The sequence below is a fragment of the Lichenostomus cassidix genome, chromosome 2 (genome assembly GCF_008360975.1).
Source record: "Lichenostomus cassidix isolate B80296 chromosome 2, HeHo_3.0, whole genome shotgun sequence".
NCBI classification, from domain to species: domain Eukaryota; kingdom Metazoa; phylum Chordata; class Aves; order Passeriformes; family Meliphagidae; genus Lichenostomus; species Lichenostomus cassidix.
In genome coordinates, this window is record NC_139482.1 from 36785779 (window position 1) to 36806107 (window position 20329).

General features: G+C 40.3%; 1 long non-coding RNA gene across 1 annotated transcript in view; it reads left to right on the forward strand.

Annotated features, from left to right (window-relative positions):
* Positions 1–247: 247 nt before the first annotated feature.
* Positions 248–20329, forward strand: part of LOC146441159 (uncharacterized) — a 161459-nt gene continuing 141377 nt past the window's right edge. Inside the window, exon 1 of the long non-coding RNA XR_014850410.1 lies at positions 248–425. This is a non-coding gene — a long non-coding RNA (uncharacterized LOC146441159). The remainder of the gene's footprint in view (positions 426–20329) is intronic.

Consider the following 20329-nt stretch of genomic DNA (forward strand, 5'->3'; position numbering starts at 1 on the left):
GAGGGCGCGGCTGGCGCCCCGCTCCCCGCAGCTCACCGGGGCGATGCCGGAGCCATGCCGGGGCGATGCCGGGGCTCACCTCCGCGCCACCGCGGTGCTGCTCCTCAGGGCTCGGGCAGCCCCCGGTACAGCACAGCAGCGTGCGCTCGCGGGCCACAAAGCCGGTTGTACCCTGGGCTGCATCCGAAGCAGCGCGTCCGGCAGGGTGAGGGAGGGGATTCTGTCCGTCTGCTCCTCTCTGGTGACACCCACCTGGAGCACTGCATCCTGCTCTGGGGTCCCCAGCATAGGGAGGACATGGCCCTGTTGGAGCGAGTCCAGTGGAGAGCCATGAAGGTGGTCACAGGGCTGGAGCACCTCTCCTGTAAGGAAAGGCTGAGAGTTCAGCCTGGAGAAGAGAAGGCTCCAGGGAGACATTATTTCAGGTACAAAAAAGGGCTTATAAGAAAGATGAGGGCAAATGTTTTAGCTGTTGTGATAGAATAAGGGACAATGGTTTTAAACCTTTGAAAGAGGGTTGCTTTAGATTAGCTATGGGGAAGATGTTTTTTACAATGGGGCTGGTAAAATACTGGAACAAGTTTCCCAGAGAAGTGGATGCTCTATCCCTGAAAACATTCCAGGTCAGTTTGGACTGGGTTCTGCGTGACCTGATGTAGTTGGAGATGTTAATGCGCTTCACAGTGGGAGTCAGACTAAATGGTCTTTAAAGGTCCCTTCCAACCCACACTATTCTGTTACTCCTTGAAACAAGATTTTATGACCTTGTTATCCCACACTCTTCTCACTCTCTGTACTTCCTTGTTTCTGTAGAAACATGCCTATTTCTTGTAATCTATTCTGGTAGAGGAACCTAGTGTTTATAAACCTTCTTACATGGGTCTTTCCTACCTGTATGCTTTGCTCATAACACACAGCTTCTTAAACAACAATTGACCACTTTGGTGTCTTGGTTTAGTGTATTTCAACTGAGAATGGAATTAATAAAGAAAGGAGTTAAAGCTTTTCTTCTATGATAAACCAACAGAGGCATACCTTTCTTGCAGAACTAAAAGAAAAGCTGAGGTAAAATGAGGGAGGAGACAGAGCACCCTTAAACATGCTGATAGGGTCTGGGGTGATATCAGAAACTGAATGTTATTGTGACTAGAAAACACCTTTACTGATGAGCCATGATGAATTTTCAGCTACCCAAGAAAATATGTCAGTCTTCTATTCAGCTGTGGTTTCCCTGCCTTACCTCCCATAGTGAATGCATGTTTGAGTAAGAGCCTTTTTTACAAAGGAAACATAAAAGGGGAAGTGAAGGTAAGTCTGGTCTTCTTCATACCCCATGTGGAATTAATATTGGAATGGCTGTGAGTAAACTAGAGCACTTACAGGTCTGTTTGTGAAGCTCTTGAGCTGGCAGTGAAAGCAAATTTCTCTACCCATGCCTTCAGAGGGAGATGCTGTGGAACTCATTGTGCAACTTCAGAGAAGGTGGCTATAAATCACTTTTTGTCCCCTTCCCCCCCATGTTGTCTGTCCCTACAAACACACGTGCCTGACCACACAGTGTATGGGCCTCAGCTGGCCCTGTGATTCAGGTCCTATCTGTGGGATGCTTTCACCTGACTGGGTGCTTTTGCCACAAAAGCTGTTAAAGTGCTATGCTGTTGCTAACCCTGGTCCTGTGTGTTAAGTGCTTGATGCCTTGAGCCACCATTCAATCCAGGTGGGACTGAAACATCCTTTTACACAACCCCTGAGGGTGTCCAAGCATAGAAATGTGGGCTGCAATGGATGACTCTCAAGAAGAGTCTCAAAGCTGGAATTAGAACAACTCACTGAAACAGGGCTGATTCCCCAGAGTTCAGGAGAATTGAGCCCTTGTGGTATTTTTTGTCTTGGTTAGCACAGAAAGGCAAATGAATTTCCCAATGCTCTGACATACAGAGCTTTCCTAATTTACCATTTGGGTTGCTTCCCTCCTCTTTTTTCTCTGTAGCTTTGGAGGGTCTCCTCTCCAGGACTCTGTCTGATTCCCAAGGGCATACCAGATGGGAGACTGCCATGCCTTTTAGGTCACTTAGTGCTTTTGGTATTGGCACTTTACTGCAAACAAGAAGATCATGAGAATTGAGTCCAGCTAGTATGGGATAAGCAGACAGAGGCTGTTCAGAAAGGCAGACTCCAGGTGCTTGTCTGTGTGGTGCATTACCTTTCCTTACTTGTTCAAGGGCACCACTGAAAGGTGAAAGCATTTGGAAGCATTAGCATTCCTCCACACCTTCTGAATAATTTTTCTGTTTTATGGGAGTTAATTTTGTTTGAATTTCTTCCTGTTGTTTTCTTTCCCAATCCTCACCACTTAGGAGGTCAACAGAAAGTTACAGCTTGCCTCATATTTATTCAGTGAGTTATTCAGATCAGCATCTGTCTCTTCACACTTCTCACATTTAACCCCTTACTTTGGGTAGACCTTTGAATCTAGGTTTGGAGATAATTCACTAGGTGTCCTTTGCAGTCTGATTATGACATTGAATTTGGAGGAAGATTTCTGCTTCACAGGGTTGAAAATTATTCAAGGAAATGTTGCATACTTGTTTTCTTCTCTGTTAGACATCTTGTACTTCCCACAGAAATATAACTTTAAAAGCAATATGTTCCATGTTATAATATCTAAAAGTAAAGGCATTACAAATATCTATACCATAGCATTGGTAGATTAAACCCAGGTTGTTCCCACAGGAATCAAACACTCAAATCAATACTTCTCTCCAGGCAAACTTCATTATTTTTAAGCATCTTTTTATTGTTTAAAGAATGTGTATCTGACAGCAATTACCAACCAGACCTGTGTCTTAGGTAAAAACTAATGTTCAACAGAAAGTTGCCCCACAGTTTTATGTCCTAATTTCTTTTTGAAAGGGTGAGGGGGGCAGAAAGATTTGATTTAACTTCCTATTTGAACATAATAGTATTTTAATAAGACTTTTCTGCTGTTTGCCATATATTTTTGCCACCACAAAGTGACTTGTGGGTGGGAGAGTGATGGACTTGAGGCACCTTGTTCTGAGGTGCATCTGGCTCTGAGTAGCTGCTCTCTGTGTTTAGACTGTGAGTAAAAACCATTCCCTGGCCTTCTTGGCTTCCCGTGGTGCTGAGTGAAAGTGGTACAAGGCAGGTAGTCGAAGTTCTGAGTCCCATGGGACCCTTGTGAGCCATTGGGCTCATGCACTGTGTCACCATGTCTGGTGGCTTCAGGATGAGCAGGAGGCAGCAGCCAGTCCTCACTGCAAACACAGTATCTGAAAGAAGACATGCAATGGGAACTCTCTGTAACATCTTGCCCTTTGTCCCTCTGTGTCTGAACAGACCTGATAAAGCCACTTTAAACACAGTGCATAAATTTTTACACTTCTATTGTATGCTTAGGAGAGAGGACAGATACAGTAGACATAGAACTGCAGATGCAGATAGTTTTTTTTAAGCCAAAACATTTTTCTCACCGAAGAACAAATTTGCATTTATCACAGATTTCAGTGAAGGGGCTTCTGGTTTGTCTTCCACAAAAAAGGATGATATGAATATTTAATTTTAACATTTTTTCTATGAATTTTTTAAACAATGCCTCAGTTGGGAATTAGCTTAATTTTTTAAACAAAGCAATTTAAAAACATTGGAATTACATCAAACACTTCTTGTTGCTCCCAAAAAGTTACTCTCTTCTTTCTAACAATTTAAAAAGGACTTATGAACAAAAGATTCCCAAACCTAAATTTCTCTAGTTTCAAGAATTGACCTACAGTGACTCTTCTAATACATAACAAACTTGTAAATTAGGAGGAGCCAGCTTTTATTCCTGCTGGTGCTTCTGTAGAGTGATTGTCCACAACTGAGACCAAACTCAAATATTATTTGTAAAATTATGAATTTGAAAATTTAATTAGGAATTTGTTTCCATTTGAGTTAATTTAAGGCTACTTTATTTTATGAGAGCAAATGCAACAATAGAGTACAAAGGGATCCCAAATTTTGAATAAAGAAAGTTTTTATTTGTTTTAAGGCACAGGAAGAGTCTAGTGCTGAACAATATTTATTAGGACTGCCATTTGCAATTAGAGCCAATATATAAGTGTAATCTAGGTAACTAAATGAGTGCTAGATAAAGAGTGCTGGAGAATTAGGGTCTTGATTTTCAGAGCAGTCTGTTGAATGAACAACTTTGTTTATTGTGCTTGTAAACCCAGCCTTTCTTTGTTTAACAAGAGTAAATATTTTTACAGATGTAAACACACAGCCCATTGTGTGGTGATTAATAACTTCCCTGGACTCACTAAAATATCTGTATTATTTTTCATGACCATTTCCTTCCAAGGATGATGCAGCATGGAATGTATTCAAACCATGTTGCTTTGGTCAAAGAAACAGCAACTTCCTTTCACAGTTTCCATCTTTATTTGTAATGAGGTGCGTGTTTTCGTTTAGGAATTACAACTAAAGGATAGGCAGGCAAAAGTTAATGACATCCTCACCATGTTTGGAGTTGTCTGGAGAAAAAATATGCTGTGCCATGGTGTGCTCATCCTTATTATGTCCAGTGGAGACCCTGGGAAGCAGTGCTGTCTCAAGATGAGAGTTGGGCTGGGCACAGCCAAGGCCTCTGCACAGGAGCACAGAGGAGGTGCCCTGCAGACACCTTCCCACATTTCCAGCGGGAGCATGCACCACAGAAGGCAAAACTAATGGATGGGTCACACTTACTATTGGTGTCTTAATAAATCTGTATATAAAAGGAGAAATCTGGGAATGTCTTAGTACATGATTTGTGAAGTTTCTCAGCCAAAAATGGGCTTCTGTGAAGGTTTAAAGTTGTTTCCTAGTGCAGCTGCCTGCATCTGTAGAATTGGTTGCGATTCTGTATGGCCCTGTGTTTTTGGTGTGGGGGTTTTGTTTGTTGGTTTTTGTCCCCCCCAAATGTACCTCAAACCTGACTCATAACTTTCTTAGCTTTTGAAAAAAAAAAATTTCCTACCACTCAAAGACATGCCAAGACAAGCTTTTATTCCTGAGAATGTGACATTTGATATGAAGACATGATCACATTCTTCTGAAGATAATACCATCTCAGGACTATATTTCTGCTGCATGACTGTTTCTGGTGCATGGACATTTTCTCCAAGAGAAAATTACTCTTTTAACTTGGAGAGAAGGAGTAAAAGCAACATTTTCTACCGTAGGGATGAAGACTAATATTAACTGCTTTTACGGCAACATGCAGCCAAAAAGGAGTATAACTGATGGAGAATTAGTAGATGAGATATGGATGTATGACCTCATGTCCTAAAGACAAATTCTTTCCGATTATCACTTGATCATATAGAACTATCTGGAGACAAGCATTTGGGGCTCTGAGATTGCTGGAAGCCTTCATTGTGTCATTCTTATGTTTGATGCTTTGCAGCACACCTTCTCCCACTCTGTGTCTTAAGCCCACCTTGCAGGACAAAGAGGAAAAATTCCTTTTTCTTTTGGTACACCTATCCTCCACTTATGAGTGAGAAAAAACCCTTTCATTCCCCTTGTCAGGGGAAATAGGGCAAGATTTGTGCTGTAGAATTCAAGCTTTATGGAGTCTTTTTTCTTTGCCTGCTTTTTTTAATTGAATTCTAGGAGTGATTTCTCTAAGAATGCAGAGAGCAACCAGTCTGGAATACCAAAATATGGCACCTTCTTAATTAACCAAGCAATCATCAACTTGATCGAATCTCTTTGAAGTTTTCCAGCAACTACGTGCGCATCATATGCAAAGAGATCAGTAATGCGGAATGCCGGTGCTGGCAGTAAGGTCAGCTTCTTGATCAATAATAGCTCAGCCTGAGCAGACATTTAATCTGAAAGAAAGAGGTCATCTCCAATCAGGTCCTTTAAAAGATCGACCAACAAAATCTAATCACTGATTACTGAATATTTAGTCACGCAGTGACCTTGGTTACTATTGTTTAATCATACATTATTAGCTAATTCCTTTTAACTCCAGCTTGTGAATTAGATTTTGTCCTAATTATTATTACAACTTGTGATGAAGGAAGACATTAGAGTTTATGTGACACTGACTTCATAGGCCAGAACCAGCAAAATCAAATCCAAAATGTTTCTGTGAGGCTGAGTCTTTCTGTCTCCATATCATTCCTGACAAATCTTTCTTCAGTCTTTTCTTAAGCACCTCTAGTGCTGGACAATCCACAGCTTCACAACATAGCAGAATGTTGTAACATATCTTTATCCCATGCATTGGGAGAAAGTAAGGGATATGTCCTTTCATGGGTATGTTGAAGCAGAGCTTCTCACCATCAAATGCCATCAGTGTTAGCAATGAACCAAATGATAGAAGTTGCTCAAAATCATCAAATTTGTGTGTTCATGTAGTATTGATATGACTGATAACTCGGGTAATTTTTAAGAGCATGTTGTAAGGGGACCAGTTCCCAGCGGGTAGCAGTAAAAGAGCCAGCAGCCTAAATAGCAGTGAGGGGGAATAGTCTTCTGTTCCAAATTCACGTTGCTGTTATAAGGTGACTTTTCTCCCTCAGTTCTCACTGACCAGGGGTGGTTTGGGGATAGGAAATCACTTTGAGTTTCCCAAACACTATCTTCAGAAGAAGCTATTGAGAACATCCTCATCTGTATGCCCAGAGTTAATGAAGCTGTAAGTCATTCAGACTGCTTCTGTATTTGAAAAAAACCCAAACAGCAAAACTAGCAAACAAAATAAAATAAAGCCACACCTGACTTGAGATAACAATACTCTGCTGGCTCACATGGAGACTGTATTTTAAGGCCAATATTAAATCCAGGATTATGAAAATAGGATTTTGATGTGATTGTTGAATCCTCAGGTCTGGCAGTAAATCCACACAAATCAGCCCTCATGTTCGGTGTGTTTTGGCAAACCCAGCTACCCCAAGTGCAGTCAACAAGTGACCTGTACACTGGCAAGCACCAAAAAGATACAAGGATGCTTTTACTCTCTGACAAGTTTTGGAAGGAGTTACCTCAGCAGAACCAAATCAGTGGTTCCCATGGCTAAGCAAGCACAATTGAGAACAAGCGCCAAAACGTGGTGGCATCTCAGCAGAGTGAATTCCAGCAGCTCCTGACAGTGCTTGTCCTTTCAGAAAAGCCTGTAGGTGAGCTGTACCTGCCATGGGGCTCTCTCTAAACCCCTGGGTGTGAAACACACGTATGACAGCTGTGTGCCAGGTGTGTCCAGAGGCTTTTGTGCCAGAACCAGACTCAGTGCTGGTCTGCAGCAAGATGCTCTGTCTGCTTTTCATGTTTTTACAGGAGAATCTGGTTATCTGCCAGCTTCACCTGCACTTGCTTATTTCTTACACACTCTACTAACCCTTGCTTATGGGATTCTGAGCCCAAAAATTTGTCTGTATTTTTTTTCCAAGCATATCAACTCTTCTCCACTGATATGCCAGCTAACTCAGTGTGCTTTGCCTGTGTCTCGTTTGACCATAACTCTGCTACGCAGACCTCTGTTACTTTACTCTTTGACCATAATCTCAGTTTCAATAGAGCTCTATTGACATCAGCTCCCTCTTAAGGGCAGTACTGATCCATTTCATGTCTTAAAATTCAGCAGTGATCCATAGCAGGCTATACCAGGCACAAATTAGGATCTTTTCTTTTAAAAGAAAAAATGGAGAGAGATTAACTAGACCTTGTTCAATTAAAGTTGGTAATTGGTAACTTTTTCGTTCGTGATGGAGCTAAGGAAAGAGATTTCTGGTTCTGCTTGGTAATCTTGAGAGATATCACTCTACTATTTTATGCCTCAGCCATCCAACTGGGAAAGCTATGTATAAATCAAGATCACAAGCAAAGTTAAATGATGCCTCAGTGGGTATATTCAGTGCAGAAACTTATTTTCTGTATTTTATCTTTCCTTCAGATGGCTGTCCTAGTAGACAGTCATACTGGGATTTCATTTTACATGAAAAGAGAATATAACTTTTACTGAAGGACTCATTGTGACTTAGCCTTGCAAATCTGCAAATATTAAACCTCAAATGTACCAATATCTAGAAGACTGATCTTGCAGAAGCCAATATTATAACCTCAAATTTATATGCTGTTTGCTGTGTCCTCTGGTCAGGGACAAAAATGAATCACATGTTTGTTTTTGTACATCTTTTAAATATTTTATCATAGTTATTGAACTCATGTATATGATGTTTTGTTAAACAAAGATTTTAGGAATACAAATACTGATTTCATAGCTCATTACTAATTTTAGGAAGATATTACTCAGAATTGGTTAAATTTGTCCACTAAGGTTTTCAGCCATTTGGCTAAAGTCAGAACTTGGAGGAAAGGGACGAGTCAAGCCACAGCAAGCTCTGCAAAGTTTTTTTGTTTTATTGTCAGGCAAGTACCATAAATGTCATTTAGTGTCTGGTTCCACAGAAAGATTTCTATGGGAGAGGATTTTTTTCCTGTCATTTCATATTGTATGTTTTCTTTTTCTTGGCATAATGTGTTTATTCCCTTATTGTAAGAGGTACTGAATCCTCTGTTGTCAGTATGGTTAAGGGTTGTTATGGGTGCTCAAAAGGATGGATACTTTTGAGGTGCAGGACCTACTGGCCTCTGGGTACCTTTGCTCTTCTGATTCAGCACAGCTAAATGTTAACAATATCCTCCTAGGAAAGGGCAAAAATAGCCTTCCTGCTTAGCTGGTGCTGTTGGAGCGTCTGTTTTCCTTTTATATTTATTGTATATCACAACTCCACAAGATAGATATATAAACAGAGTGGATATTGTGTATCCTCTAGTATACACAACATAATAATATTCAACACATAATATATAAACTAGGAATTGTGTAAGTGTGTTTGTGTGTCCTTGTGTGTGCATTGAATAGAAATTTTTCCCAGAAATAAATTAATTTACATTATATTAAAATATTGGTAGGGAAAAAACAGCAGAGGCTTTAACCCCTCTAGGGTGCTGTCTGTCTACATATGCGATCTCCCTCTGAAATGCCCTGGGCTAAGCAGAGCACATCATAGCAGGGGAAGCTAGAAAAGGCAGCAGATCTTGTTCCTGTGCACAAACCTGACATTTTATATCCCAGATGGTAGTTTTACGGGCCATTATGATGCTTCAGACTGACTCAATAGGTGAAATGAAAGAATAAAAATAGTCCTATTGCCAAATAAGAAAAAAAGAAAAAGAAAAAGAAAGAAAAAAGGTTGATTTGGGATCAAGATCTGGCCCTCACTAGGGCTGAGTAAGTCACAGACCAACTGCTGTGATTTATGTGATGGTACAGTGTGATTAAGTTTCCCCTGGATCATTAGAGAGTCTCTGTGGGTGGTGATGTGCCAGTTACTGTTCTCAGCTGGAAGGAGGATCAGCAATAAACAGCCAGATGGGAGGAAAAGAGGAGAAGGAAATTCTTAATCAGAGCTGAATTTTTAGATTAAATCTCCACAGATTTTAGGTCAAGTAAAAAAGTGCTTACTTAACCTCAGGAGCTTCAGTTGTCTTTCTCTGTAACAGCATTATGCAGAAGATCTGTCACCCAGCTTTAAGTCCTTGTGTGCTGTTTTCAGAGGTCTTGAGCGAGCTCTAGCAGTGCCAAGTAGAGCTGTACGCAGCCCATTTCTGGACCCACCATGAGCATGTTTGTAGCAGAGGGTTGGATACGTGGATGTCACAATTGTTCTGTGAACTGGTGGGAAAGTACCCAGGATGTGTGGGTAGGTTGGCATCTTACTCCTTGGCCTTTTCAGTGATGAAAGTTTAAAATCAAATCAGATGAATTTCTCTATGACAGGACTGTAACTTGTATTTGACATTAACATCATTGCTACTGGTCTACTGCTAAACTGGGCTTAGAAAGAAAAGCTCCCATAGTCACTATGGCTGTCCTAAACCTGTGCCTTTTTTTTGGTATTGAATACCTCCACAGACAAAGACTTCAAAACTTTCCTGGGAAACTTGTGCTGGTGCTCAGTCATCCTCACAGTAAAGAAGTGTTTCCATATGTTCAGATTATGTTTCAGCATTTCAGTTTGTGCTGAAACACAGTCTGTGTTTCAGTTTTTGCCTGTTGCTTCTTGTCTTGTCACTAGTTACTACGGAAAAGAGCCTGGTCCACCTTCCTTACAACTTTTGGGTGTGAAAAGTATCCTCTTTGCACTCCCTCTTCAGGTATTTATACACTTTGATGAGATCCTCCTGAGCCTTCTTTTCTGCAGGCTGAAGAGCCCATGTTTCTCAGCCTTTCCATATAGGAGAGTTTCCACAGTCCCTTCATCACCTTTGTGGCCCTTTGATGAAGTCTATCCAATATGTCCATGTCTTTCTTGTAATGGGAAGCCCAGAACTGAACACAGTATTCCAGGTGTGTCCTCATCAATGTTGAGCAGAGGGAAAGGATGCTTGCCCTCCCCTTGCCTAATGCAGCCCAGGATACCACTCACCTCCTGTGTGGTAAGGGCACATCACAAGGTAAGTTGTGCTTTTTAGTTAATTTTGGTTTTGAAGTTTGCAGTCATGTAGCAGTAATCTGTGCTCCAGAGGTCCGGCATGTGCTGAGCTGGCTGAAAGCAGACCCTGTAGCTTTGAGCACTTTTCATTGCTTCGGTCTGCTTTCCTACCTCTCAGTTTGCTCTCTCCTATTGTGCCTTTTTCAAAGCCTGACTGTATATTGTCTGCCACTGATGGAAAGGCTGTGGCGTGGTGTAGCAGGTTTTTACATTGAGACAGTCAGGATGAGTTTAGGGAGAATCAATGCCGGGGCAGCAAACTGTGAAATCACTATAACAAAGAACTAATTCTGTGAAAGAATACAGCAAATCGTGTTAGAACATTTCCTCTTGATAAGGCTCTGCCACCTCAGTTTTGCAAGTGGACTGATCTTTCAAATCACATTGTAACATTTTACACTGAGGGTGTAAACCATCAGACTGTATGCAGTAGTGAATGATAAACAGTGTTGAGACCTTCTTCCTAATATCTTGTAATTACTTTACAATATGCTTTATATTTTAATGTTTCTAAGCACACAGGTAATGGTTGTTTGAAAAATCATTGTTGTAACAGTATATGGCATAATAGCAAGTCATATATGTCTTTATATCTATGCCATCCAATTAAACTTATAATAATTATTATATACTTTACTAATTTATCTCCATCAGAGATACGTTTCTTTCAAATAGAAAACATTGTAATAGATCATGGTTAAAACACCAGACCACAAAAAATGTTTCTTGTGTTTGTGTAAGTGTAGAATTCCAGTGTTACGTGGTTTGTTCCGTAGCATCATTCGTAGGAATGTCTACAAGTCCAGTTTTCCCTCCCAAGGGCCCAGAACTGAAAATATTTTCATCTGAATCAATGACAGGTCTGAGATTTGCTGCTTTGTGAACCATCAGAGGTAAACACTGCAGCTTGCTGTCAGGCAAAATAATGACTCACTATTTCCCAATAAGATAAGGTTTGGCTTCAAAGTCCCTATATTCAGGGAATGTGAATTTTAGTATACCTGAATTATTGCCTATGGAATACAGAAAGCTCTAAAACTTGCTAATTTTTGTTTCCCTCCATCTGAGGCTTTTATGGTTATCTCTTACTATAGTAATAGTGCTTTATTCATTGAGAATTTAAGGAGAATAAAGACCCTAGTCTTTCTGTGAGGTACACAGATCTTCTGACAGCTGTCTTGTTCTTAGGTTGTGTTTCTCTCTCTACCACATTTCTCACTTGTGGTTATTTTTATATTTGCTGATGTGTCACATCTTTGAATGTTTTATTCTAAATTTGGTATACTTCTCATGTTGTTAGATTGATAAAGCTTTAATACTTAGGGTTTGAAGCAACTCAAAAGTCACAAGGCCAAGTGTAGGAAACGGAAGAACTGCATGAATATTCTTAGTAGTTTAAAGGGAAAAGCCCATTCTTTATAAAGTTGCTTGAATTAGGAGAGAAATAAAGCTCAGGATGAGTGAGAGTGGGGACACTGAACAGTCACTGCTGCTCCAATCAGTATTAAATTACATATATGAAGTAGGACTTCATAAGAAGGGAGGACCAAGGCTCACTTCCCTTTCTTGCTTCCTCTTTCCCACCCTGTGCTAACTCACGTTTACATCAGCAGGAACTTTTACTCAGGTCTCTTCAGTGGGTGGAAAAAAAAGGCATATTTTTGCTCTTCATTTGTAAACATTGCCGTGTACTTCCTTTGCCTTTTATGTAGTTCATCCAAATCGGAACATTCAGTTTTGAACCTCTTGGACTGTTCCGTTTAATATACTGATTTTTTTTTCCACCCACTGAAGTTGCTTGATAGTCTCTCTTTTGCAGTTGGACAGTCCTCTGGAAAATTGGTTATTTGCACAGCCCTCACAATGGCAGACAAATCCTTTCTCCTGAAACAGACCTTGCTGAAGAGTCCTGTGAGGTCACTCTGAATTGAAAACTGTCTCTGTTGTCTGAGTGACACTATCACTCAAATTTCTGACCTAAGTCAAGTAAGGTCTTGAATGATGGATCTTATCAGTATCACTTGCCTTATGCAGTGCAAACAGGTGCATGGTATGAGAGAGATTTAAAGCTATATTCATAGATCACTATAAGTCTTTTAGTCAACATATGCTCAGGATCTGATCCTGAATTATCAGTAATTTTGCAGAGGGTCCTTACCTTGACAAGAAATACAGATGATGAGTGTCGCTGTTGAGCCGCTAGCAGAGAAGAAACCCGGATTCTCAGTGTGGCATAGAAAAGAGAGCTTTATTATTTTGAATCCAATCTATATAGACTTTTCAGAGGTCACCCAGATTGGTCAGTCAGAAACCTCCCCCTAGGCCTGATTGGCCAGGCCTGAACTGTCCAAATCTCGAGACACTGTTCTAACAACATCCAAACTTTATCTTTGTTTATAAAACACAAAAGAAAGTTCTCATGGGAAAGACCTGTGCTAGCCACAGATGAGTTTTAAATAGAGTTGCTTAATCCATTCCCCACTTAGAGCTGAGCTATACAGACTGCCATTGTTGGTTCTTATGAACCTTAACAATTTCGTTTGATCTGCTTTTCAACAGACCTTGTAGCACTATCCAGACAGTTTTCAACCCCAAGTCTCATCTTCTACCTTTTAAAAATCATTGCTCTATCTTTATAGCAACAGAGGTCTAGCAGGGAATGGGGACACTATCACTTTGCAGAGTAATGGGGGAAAAGAAAAGGAATTGTCTATAATTTGTTTCTCCATCCAGACAAGTCAAGCTAAGTTATGATGAGAGCGGTGCAGCAGTCATGATCACCTACCGTTTTATAGCTGATGTGATTGTTTTTATGAAGCCTATAACATTTTTAACGGTGCTGTTGTGCTGATCGTCGTTCTTCTCGCAGCAGAACAATATTACTACAGTCAAGTTAATTCAGCTTGCAAGCAGAGTGTTCTGCTGACAGAGTGTGAGAAGAAATCTTACAGAGAGCTCTCTTCCCTTACTAAGATGTGGTCAGGGGACAAGAGAGTGCAGGGACACTGATCAGTTGGTCAAACCCTTCAATGAATTATTCAAAGATTTTTTCTTATCCTTTTGGCAAGGTGACGAACAGTTATGCCACATTTCAGATAGATAGCAACCTGCCATTTAGCTTGACTCTTCAGCTGTTGTTATTCACACAGTGTCTGGGTGAAGGGCACAAGCATGGATAAAAATAAAGACTGGAAGTAAGGGTTTGGGTTTTTTTCCCCTGTGACCATTCTGAATTCTTCAGTGTGCTGCTTTGCAGAAGGTCGCACAGGAATCAGCGTAATGCTGGCTACAGCAGCCCCCTAGCAGAAGGAAAAGGCAGGTGGTGGGTGGCACAGAGGGGGCAAACAATACATCCCCCTTTCTTCCAGCTCCTTAGCACATGTTTTTTCTGCCTGCATCTCAGTGGCCCTCATTTAACTGCTTTCTTGATTACTCCTATTTCTTGTCTGAATTGCAGCAGAACATGACTTGTAAACAAATGAGTAACATCTTCCTAGCATGTGGTGAGGTCAAGTGCTGTGCTTGCCTCTCTGCTGTGTTGGTGGCCTTGCTGAAAAAACTCTCCTATCTTCTACAACTCCCCAGACAGTTCAGTGGTCTTTATCACTGTGATAAGAGGAAAGATAAACTCAGCCTACTTCTCTGGCTCTCGGATATTGCTCATGTCATCTGACTGTCTCCCTGCTTATTTCCTCCTGTTGGGAGGAAAGAGGTAAAACTAGAAGATTTGGCAAGGAGGAAATGGTTTTTACTCAAAGTGACCTTGCAGTTTGGAGTGCTAAAAATGTCTGTGTGGGAAAACTTAATTTATTATGCCTAGTGTTGTTTGTCTTCTGCCTGTTTTAAGAAGCAGAATTCCTAAGTAGGGATAATACACTCTCACAGACATGCTTGAGGTCATAAAAGCACAGGCTTGTGATAGAACTGCATGTGTTGTATGTATGCATGTTCTGATGTATCAGAAAAGTCATCGGACCCTGACCACCATGGTCTGCTACGATGAGCTGAGCCTAACAGAGCCTGTGTCCTGCTGGGGCTCTGCTGCCTGGTGTTGCCAGTATGGTAATGAACTAAATCTACTCTTTGCATTTCAGCTCTAGTTTGGTGGTCATCCTGGTTACCTGTACCTATTGATTTACACACTTCCCATTTACTTTCATGATACCTTAGAACTTTTGGTTCAATCTCAGTGAAGTTGGACTGGTTAAAAAAGGTTTTTATTTCCCTTATTTCTTTTACTGCTGTGTGACCTCCACCATTTTTGCTTACCACCATCTGCCTGCTGCTAACTTAAATAAATGTCCAGTGTATGCTTTGACAGTTGTCCTTGTGTTCTGGTCCCAGGAGACATTTTAAAATATTTTTTTTTAAGTCAGAGTGTTAGTCTAATAAAGGATATTAATTCTAAAAGAATGAGAAAAAATAGACAAGCCATATGAACCTTGACGTAGGTGGAATTCTATGTTCTGGAGGCAGTTGAAGAGAAAACTCCGTTGTGTTTTTCTCCTACTCTTCATCTTCTGGAAATTTTTGCTGGGAAAACATGCCACCCTCTGAAATGCATCTAGGTTTAGTTTTGCTGCTTCTGCTCTCTTTTCTGTAACAGTTGTTTGGAAATGGATATTTAAACAAACTGAAAACTCTGGACCAGAAATAAAAGCACTATGTTTTGAGCAGATATAGAAAACTATTTAGCAAAACAATCAGAGTCCAGAAGTGGTAATGCCTGTGGATTTTACTGGGCATTGCAAATAATTCCTGAAGGCAAAAGTGCTGGAGTAAGTATTTCTTAGTCTAACTAACGCAGAAGTCAGAAGAAATCTAAGAGACTGACCCAAAGTTTGGTGATTTTTAATTTGAAATGGGATTTCCACTAGTTGCACATGCAGAGTTGAAAGTTCTAATGGGGAAGACAGAGTCTTGTAATCTTCTTCCCTGTGTGAGGATTGTGCTTTTGACAAGGACAGCAAATTGTCTGGTCCTTAAGTGGAAATTGAGGTGTGAAAATGTTTACACCAATTTGCTTTTTAATCTTTGCATGTGTAAAAGTGCCTGTGAACATTTCTGAGCACATGCTTTGAAAGAGTTTTAAAACCAGCAATGAGTAACTGGCAACATAAGATACCAGGCTGAACTCTTTTGCTTAAACTGAGTGAGATCTAAATAGCTCATAGACACTGTGGAGAGAATGAGGAGGAAACTTCTGGGTTTGGCTGGTATTTTCCTCTTTTTACCAAAATATGCTCTGACATCTAGGCCTGAGTTTGAACTAACAATTGCTGCATGACTGTACTACCAGTTTCCAAGTCATTTATTTTAAAGTGCTTTAGGATACTTGGGGTATGAAAGGTGTCATAGAAAAGCAGATTTTGTTTCATTCTGTTTGACACTTTGGTTTTGAGCTTACTATGCTACAATGGTACATAGATTTTTTTACTGAAGGTCATCTGTATATGCATGTGTTTATGCAAAAAAAAAATAAATCCTGTGGTATAGCTGGGAAGACTGAAAATAAATAAAATATCAATCTCCAAGCAACAGATCCTTTCTGCTAATTTTTAAGACTCAAGATTTCCTAGTTATCATCCCATTAGCTCCCATTAAAGCATAATGATCTGTTTAAACTTGAAGACTGTATGTGCATTTATGTAATGTGTTCCCCTATACGGTTATTGCTTAATGATTTAAGGAGCAGAGGCCATATTGGAGGGTAAAATTGCTGCATTTCATTATGTGAGAATTTTGCTTACTTTTTCCATATACACAGTTGTATCCTGGAATACACTGTAAATGTGCTTACAAAAAATACTTGTGGATATGTGTTGCACATGTGTGGACCTAGCTGTTGGATGCACAAGAACTATACCTTGGACAAAGTGTATTAATGGTACTAGAGGTGTCACCCTCACACTTTTATTTTGCCAGGTCATAGGGAGCCTGAAGCTATGGATTTAACATTCAGGCTCATGGTTCTAGGAAACTGTTCAGTCCTTGCACCTCTGGTTCATTTTGCTGGCAATCTGTATCAGCAGCATCTGGTCCCTAATTGGCTTTGATGTGGGTTTTCCCAAGCTTTCAATATATGGCCTTGGAAAGACCATTGTTCTCTTTATTAAAAGAACCTGGTTGAAACAAAGACTAGTGTCTGCCACAGACTCTGAGAATGAAGGGAGAGAGAAAGAGAAGTTGTATCCAGCCTGTGAGCCAGATGAGTAAGTGTTTCAGCATGGAGGGTCTTGGCATCTCAGGGTTTGCAGAGTCCTGAGGAAGTCAGAGGGGAGCAGGGATTCTGGCTTCTAGCCCGATGGAGCAATGGGCACCTCTGACCACAGGCAGCTAGTTAAATCTCCCCATCCCTTGCCTACTCCAACAGGAAAACTGGATGAAAGACAAGATCTGGTTAGATACCAGATGATGTTTCTGAATGGAATTTTCCAAGGAGAAGTAAATGCAAACAACTGTGCTTTTACCAAAGGCCTCATGTACTCTTACTAGAATGTTCAAAAGTGATATGTGAGGCTGACAGCTATATCTCTTAATTCATTAGTGTGCTGCCATTTGAAAATATTCTATGATCTTTTTAAGTGTGAGACTAGACAGCTTTTTTCATAGCACTGTATTTTTTCTGTGAGTGTTGTCCAGAGTTCAATGTAAGGGAAGGAGTAGAATTTCTTTCTGAGTCTCATAAAACAGATTTTGTATACTTTTCCTTCTTTGTTTCTAAAGTGGATGATATGCTTGACACCTGTAAAGGAAGAGATCTAGGTAATGTAAATATCGTTTTGTCAAAGATTCTGTTTCTGATGACTGTGTGACAGAAAAAGAGAACAGGAATGGGAAGATACAGTGACATAATTAAGGTGGTAGAGCACAATTACTCTCCCAAATGGGAGGAAAGTTTCTGTGGGGGAGAAACGCTTTTTATGTGTCAGTGTTATACCATCCCAGCCATTCTACCACTGAGGAGTAACATTTGTGCACCACCTGTGTACCTCAAATGTTCATGGCTACAAAAATGAACTTTTTGTGGGTCTGGGTCTGGGTCTAGAAGCACACAGACCTGGTATAGGTGGCCTAATTGTTTTCATCATGTCTAGGATTTTTATTGTTTACAGGAGTTTTTTATAATACGTGGAAATCTGAATTAAAGAGTACTAATAGGTGGATGGCAATTACTGATTGGAAGGAGTTTGGAAATGGAAAATATGATTGAAACATGTTCCAAGGGATGGGAAAGCAGGGATGCTTTTCTGCAGAAGGCAGTTTAACAGTCACGTGGGAGGTCACGATTCCACTGTTGGTGTGAATTTTATTTAAAACTCTTGTGGGCTTAATTTTCTCCTCCCCCTTTAGAAGGAGTCCTGACATGATATAGCTTGACAAGGCACAAAGTGAATTGTGGCAAAACCAAGGCTGTGCAGTCAAGAATGATCATTCCTAAAGGGAAGGATAAAAATATGTAGCAAAATAACCTCTTTCCATGCTGAAGCTGAGATCCCTCAACAATTTGTGTGAATGAGAAGGAGAGTTCTCCACTCTCAAACTACAGGCGGAAATTCTGGGATTTTGTGGCAAATAATTTAGAGAAGCCACCAGGAATCCTCTCCTGACAAAAAGCTTTCCTGATGCAGATCTTTCACAACACAGTTGAAACAGTATGGGGTTTGATAGTTTAATTTATTGTTTGTGGGTTTTTAAAATTTTTCTTTTCTCTCTCCCAGTATATCCTGACTTACAAAGTGTTTGGGGGTTTTTTTTTGGTCAGTATTCACCTTAGAGAAATGCAATTGCCTAGCAGAAATTGGCAATGTTTTCCATCCTTCCTATCTTTCTTTACTCACCTCCCAGGACTTTGCTTAGGTCTCTCAGCTGGCTTTCTCTTCATGTTGTTTGTTGGATTATGGGAAGAAAAAGTGTCAATACCTGAAGTATGAGATCTAGTCCTTATAAGCATACTGCCTTTGTAGTATAAATGATGTATAATGCATCATGTGGTGTTTTATTTAAACAACAGTGACAAGATATTCTGAGTGAATCTCCCACTCTAAAACAATCTAAATTTCTACTGAAACACAGCTTCTTTGACTTTCTTTGTCGCTGCAGCTTTTGTTAGGTTGCTTTCTGGTGCTTCAAGTATCACAGTCTCCCATCATGCTGGAAGCAAGCATGACTATTTCTTCTACATCCACTTTTAAATTCTGGGCAGCAGATCTGCCATCTGCAGTCCATCTGCTGGGTCTAATACCTAAGACACAGTCTTCAACCATGAACAGCTAATCCCCACAAATTGTCAGTAATGAAAAGTCCATCATAATCACTTAACATGTCAAACACCTGCGTGAGCAAGACAGTGAAGGAATGACTTTCGCGGGAGAATGGATATAGGATTAGATGGAGCGTTACTTGGGGCCTGGATGGGAATATTTGTTTACAATAAAAAAGGCAGTCATTGTGGCACATTTCCTTGCAGCAAATAATCAACCCTGGAAGTCATAGAGAAGCACACATCCCACTTGGCAGGAGCTTGCCAAAAGAACTGAGGCTGGTACTTAAAACCCAGAGGGTTTTTAAGGGTTTGTCCATAACCATACTGCAAATATATGCAGAATCACACAGAGGTTCTACTTTGATAAATGTTCCCAGTTATTTACAACCTGAACTAGAGGGATGGTGCAGCACAGCTGCTCTTGCACTGTCTATCCCTGATGACCAGCATACACTTAAAGCATTTTGGGATTTTTGTAAGTAACCTGCTATGTCTGTTGTGCATATTTTCCTTTGCTTGATATGGTTGAGAGGGCACATGGGTCACAACACTTCGTTGCTCTGACAGAGAGGACTCCATTATTTTCAGGATGCTGCAAAGAGAGGGAATGAGCTGAGATCATGGGGTTCAATGTCTTTGTTATAAATCCTGAGGACCAGTATTAAAAGCTGCTGTATTTCCTGTTTCCATCACAAAACTGGAATTCTGTGTTAATAAAACTAGAAACATGTCTATTTGTAAGCCTGTCACATGCCATAGAGTGAGTTTCCATTGAGTACTTCTAGCCAGCCATGACAAAGTGTGTCCAGGGCCTGTGGTAGTTCCTGCAACAGCACCAGGTAAAATGTTACTACAGATACATTGCTGGAAGCTTTAATGAAAAATACCTTAAGGATGGTACAGAAAAAAGAAATTAATCAGCATAATAAAAAATGAGAATAACCAGGCAAAATTGTAGAGGAGAACTTCTTATTTTGTGGAAGGAAGTTAAGATACACAGAAAGTGGGAATGAGAATTTGGATGTTAGCAGATTGTAGCTTGTGCCCTGGGGATGAGGTTTGTGAGCCTGATGCAGAAAGTGATGGGAAGTCATAGAAGGGTGATAACAAGACGAATGACCTACAGTGAACTTCTGGCATAGGAAGTGAGACAAAATGGAGCTGCTTTAAGAAATGGAAAGTGCTATGCCCTAGGGAAAAGATCAAAATGTTTAACAGTTGAAGCAGTAATAGTACAGAGTTGACATCTAGAAAAGGAACACTTTCCCTTCCCTTCCCCTGTTATGGCTTTTCATTTTACTTGTTGTGGGTTTTGTTCGTTTGGGGTTTTATATTTAAATTAAAAAAGACACACACACACACACACGCACACACACACACACACACATATCATATTTGTTCTGTTAAAATGTATGTATAATAAAGCATGTTATTTGCAAACTGAAATTTTCCCATAGACTAGAAGATAACTGCATGTGCTGAGAAAAAAATTATATTCCGGTCACTTTCC